The sequence below is a fragment of the Leptonychotes weddellii genome, chromosome 6 (assembly GCF_054177405.1).
Source record: "Leptonychotes weddellii isolate Sample4059 chromosome 6, ASM5417740v2, whole genome shotgun sequence".
In the NCBI taxonomy this organism is placed as follows: domain Eukaryota; kingdom Metazoa; phylum Chordata; class Mammalia; order Carnivora; family Phocidae; genus Leptonychotes; species Leptonychotes weddellii.
In genome coordinates this window covers 59479902-59485046 of record NC_138374.1, presented here as the reverse complement: position 1 = coordinate 59485046, position 5145 = coordinate 59479902, and the positions used below count along the sequence as shown (strand labels likewise).

General features: G+C 36.4%; 1 non-coding gene across 1 annotated transcript; it reads right to left on the bottom strand.

Moving 5' to 3' along the window:
* Positions 1-4491: 4491 nt before the first annotated feature.
* Positions 4492-4637, bottom strand: LOC115941672 (U4 spliceosomal RNA). The gene has a single exon (XR_004076406.1). It is a non-coding gene; the product is annotated as a U4 spliceosomal RNA (small nuclear RNA).
* Between the last annotated feature and the right edge of the window lie 508 nt (positions 4638-5145).

Here is a 5145-nt window from a genome sequence, read left to right as displayed (position 1 = left end):
GCAATAATACATTCAGTACATGTCAACAGCCTTCTAATAGATTATAGTAGGTGGGTGACCTACTTGAAGGGCAGATACTTCACACCTTCAGCAAGTAAAGAATCAATCATAGCCTGATGTGATGCAAAAATTGAAAAGACCTTAGTGATTTTGTGGTCCAGGGATAGGAAGATTCTGGCATGAGGGCCTTCATTCTTCTATACCATGCTTATGGCTAATTTATCGCAAAACACTCTCCCAATGCATCAACATTCATCTCAGTTGCCTCAAGTCAGTACCCTAGGCAGCCACTACCAATCACTCAAAGTAGGACTGTAAAATCAATCCTATTTGCAATTCAGAAGCTGTTCCATTATTTTAATTTTATAGATATGGGAACTGAGACTTCCAATCAGCTGTAGAGCTCAGATTGGGACCAGATCCTGAACTCTGAGCACAGTCATTCTGGAATGTCTCCATAGTCCCACAAGGCCAATACTTTGTGTGTGTGTGTGTGAACATACAATGACAAAGCAGATGTATAGACACACGATGACAGACAAAAATTAAAAGATTTTCATCCTTTTTTGCTTATTGCCAGGCTGAACCTACGTATGAAATGAAAATTTTACCAAAAGAACAGAAATATTTAGAAACTCACCCTGTTTGTCAAGCAACACACACAAAAAGGGTAGTGTGAGTTTTTGTTTGTTCACTTTGTTTTTGTTTTTTTTTGTTTTTATCTATCCAGCTTTATACAGAACCAGAGAAGAAGAATATCCACAGAAAGGTACTTCAGTCTCCACTAACTCACAGTCTCCACTAACTCACATTTTCAGTTCCTGATACGTGAAGTTCCTTTAGTAGATATATAGTTTGAGTACCCGATGAATTATTATGCTGAAAAATAAATTCCTGTGGAGAGAAGGATATTATTGATTAGGGTGTCAGCAAATATCAACAGATTATTTTCTAAGGCAAGTTCGTGATAAAGAGGGAGGAAAAGTACATACCAAGAGAGAAAATGTGGAAAAAGGAGGCTGGGATATAATTGGGATTTAAAATCCATAAATTATTCATGAGGAGATAACATTTATGATACTGATTTCCTTATTTATTGACCATGATCTTTCTATTTACTTGAGTCTTCTGATGTTCTGCAATAATATTTTATAATATTTTCCATTATGGTCTTGCACATCTTGTTAGATTTATTCGTAGGTATGTCAAGCTTTTGTTGTGGTTTCAATTATGATTGTTTTTATTATTATTACATTTTTGTAGTTGTCTTAAGTGATGTATAAGAATTAAACTAATTCTTCCATCTTGAGCTCATTGATGGCAACTTTGATGAACTCTTATTATTTGTGTTTGTAAATTCACTTGGAATTTTTATGCTATTTCTTTTTTCTTAGCTAGCTATGACAGTAAAGTACAACGTTGTAAATATGCAGTAATCACTGGGTGTTATATGTAAGTGATGAATCACTAAATTCTACTCCTGAAGCCAAAAAAGAAAGAAAAAAAGATAGAGAAAAGAAAGAAATACGGTAATAATTGGCATTCTTTTAAAAAATGTTTTAAGTTTTTATTTAAATTTATTTTTAAGTTTTTATTTAAATTTGAGCTAGTTAACATAAGTGTAATATTAGTTTCAGGTGTACAATTTAGTGATTTGATACTTACATACAACACCCGATGCTCATCACAACAAGTGCCGTCCTTAATCCCCATCACCTATTTCACCCATCCCCCCACCCACCTCCTCTCTGGTAATGTTCAGTTTGTTCTCTATAGTTAAGAGTCTGTTTCTTGAATTGCTTCTCTTTTTCCCCCATGATCATTTGTTTTGTTTCTTAAATTCCATTTATGCGTGAAATCATATGGTATTTGTCTTTCTCTGACTGACTTATTTTGCTTAGCATAATACTCTCTAGCTCCATCCACGTTATTACCAATGGCAAGATTTCATTCATTTTTATGGCTGAGTGATATTCCATACCACATCTTCTTTATGTATTCATCAGTTGATGGACATTTGGGTTCTTTCCATAACTTAGCTATCGTAGATAATGCTGCTATAAATATTGGGGTTCATGTATCCCTTTGAATTAGAATTTTTGTATTCTCTGGGTAAATGCCTATTAGTGCAATTGTTAGATCATAAGGTAGTTCTATTTGTAACTTTTTTTAAAAAAGATTTTACTTATTTATTTGACAGAGAGATAGAGAGAGAGCACAGGTAGGCAGAGCGGCAGGCAGAGGGAGAGGGAGAAGCAGGTCTCTGCTGAGCAGAGAGCCCAACTTGGGGCTCAATCCCAGGACCCTGGGATCATGACCTGAGCCGAAGGCAGATGCTTAACCAACTGAGCCACCCAGGCACCCTATTTGTAACTTTTTGAGGAACCTCCATACTGTACTGCTTTCCAGGGTGGCTGTACCAGTTTGCATTCCCACCAGCAGTGTAAGAGGGGTCCCTTTTCTGCACATCCTTGCCAACACTTGTTGTTTCTTGTGTTGCTGATTTTAGCCATTCTGACAGGTGTGAGGTGATATCTTATTGTAGTTTTCATTTGCATTTCCCTGATGATGAGTTATGTTGAGCATCTTTTTATGCATGTTGGCCATTTGTATGTCTTCTTTGGAAAAATGTCTGTACATACCTTCTGCCCATTTTTTAATTGGATTGTTTTTTGGGTATTGAGTTGTATAAGTTCTTTATAGATTTTGGATACTAACCCTTTATCAGATATGTCATTTGCAAATACCTTCTCCCATTCCATAGGTTGCCTTTTAGTTTTGTTGATTGTTTCCTTGGCTGTGAAGAAGGTTTTTATTTTAATGAAGTCCCAATAGTTTATTTTTGCTTTTGTTTCCCTTGTCTCTGGCAACATGTCTAGTAAGAAGTTGCTACTGCCAATGTCAAAGAAGTTACTGCCAGTGTTCTCCTCTAAGATTTTAATGGTTTCTTGTTTCACATTTAGGTCTTTGATCCATTTTGAATTTATTTTTGTGTATAGTGTAAGAAAGTGGTCTAGTTTCATTCTTTTGCATGTTGCTGTCCAGTTTTCCCAAGGCCATTTGTTGAAAAGACTGTCTTTTTTCCATTGAATATTCTTTCCTGCTTTGTCAAAGATTAATTGGCCATATAGTTGTGGGTTTGGCATTCTTATTCTGTTCTTGACTTTAAAGAAAATGCTAAGCAACCTTAATCAGATTAAGAAAATTCCCTTCAAATCCCAATTTTTTTCCAAAAGATTTTTTTAAATCAATATACTAAACATTTTGGAGGTAAAATATTAATAAGTTAATATTGATGAAGTAGGCACTATTATTATCTACATTTTACAGATGAGAAAATTGAGGCAAGTAACTTGTCCAAGATCACACAGCTAATAAATGGTAGAGCTGGGATTTGAACATAGGAAGTCTGTCTTTACAGTACATGTTCTTAACTGTGACACTGACTGACTCTCAAGCTCCCTAGAAAGGTCATCCAACTTCCTTGACATTATTTCCTAGTATTTTATTTCTACCTTATTTTAATTTTGTCCCCCAATTTTCATTTTTACCCAAAGTTCCAGACTAATGAAAAGATTCTTGCCACTTCCAGACTCAATTTTACAGAGGGTTCAACCCTTGAGGCATCCTAGCTTTGAGATTTGTGCAAGAATCTGTTCCAGGGTACACTTCTGGTCCTTGCCTCGGTACTAATATCCAACTTTCTGGCCATTAGGATTATATTTTAGAACAGTACCCTATTGGTCAGTTGTCATGACATTAGTTCATGTGCTTACTATCCTGTTTTCTTGTTTCCTTTTATTTTTAACATCTAATATTTTTCTTTTTGATTGCATTTCATTATAATTTTTTGTGATATTTTTATCCAGCATTTCTGTGTTTGGAACCATGGAGGTGGGAAGGAAAGGGGGGTGTTCCTCAGTGTCATCTCAGTTCCAATGTTGGTGGAATTTCCACCTCTTGTTAGGTCCCTCTAAAGTTCTTCTTAGTATTTCTCTGTCTCTGTCTCCAGTCACTTTGTTAGCCTGGTTCAGTCACTCTAAATTTCTTAATGATGCACAGCTTTGTAGTTTGTGAACCTAGAGAGGCAAGGCTCTCTCCTCTGTGTGACACTTAGGTGCTGGTAGAGGAATAAAAACAGTTACTTGGGCCTAAAGATGACTCTTTCTGTATCCTCCTCATTGAGGTAGGTTTCATTCACTACTTTGTATTCTGACCCACTGCTCCTTTCCTACCCTCAGGCCCTGTTGCTGAATCTCATGGAACAAGATTTTTCTAATCTGATAATGAATTTGATTTCAGTGGCTCTGTCATCTCTTTCAACTCCACTTGTGCTGGCACCCATCCTTCCCTCCAGTCAGCACCCCTTCCAACCTTCAGAAGATTCAGTAGACACAAGTAGGTGCTTGAACAGGGAGAAGGGTGTGGTGAAGAGGGGTGCCACCTCACTTTGCATTGTGGACTTACCTAGTCATCTCTGGCCCACCAAGCCCCACTGCTGGTACTAAAAAGAAAACAAATCAAACATGTGATACGAATTTTGTTTTAAAAGAATAAATTAAAACTTTTGTTTCAATTAGCAATAATCGCGCCTTGGATAAACCTCAGAGGCCATGATACTGCCCCTGCGCAAAGCTAAAATAGAGCTTTTTTTTTTTTTTTTTTTGGCAGTAATGAGATTTCTCACCAGTTCTCCATTCATGAAAAAGAAGTAGGATGACTATAGAAGACCTTACTTTGGGTCCCATCTTTTCAAGGCACTAAATCAGCATTTCAAGATAGAATGTTAAGTCTAGATAAGGTGTGAATATCTGTAATTAAGGAGTTAATCTGGGTGGGGGCCACTTCTTCCTGCTTGGTAAAGACAAACATTTTCAACATTTATTTATTTGTTTATAATTTGCATACATTAAAATTCATCTATTTTTGAGTATACAGTATTATGAGTTTTAACATATGCCTGGGTTCATGTAACCATGATCACAATCAGAACAGACAATTCCATCCCTCCCCAAATCCCTGTGCTGCCTCCCATGTCTAACTCCCAGAAGCCACTGATTTGATTTCTATTATTTTACCTTTTCCAGAAAAACAATTATATTGTATGTCATTTTTTGAGATAGCTTGTTTCACTTAGCAGAATGC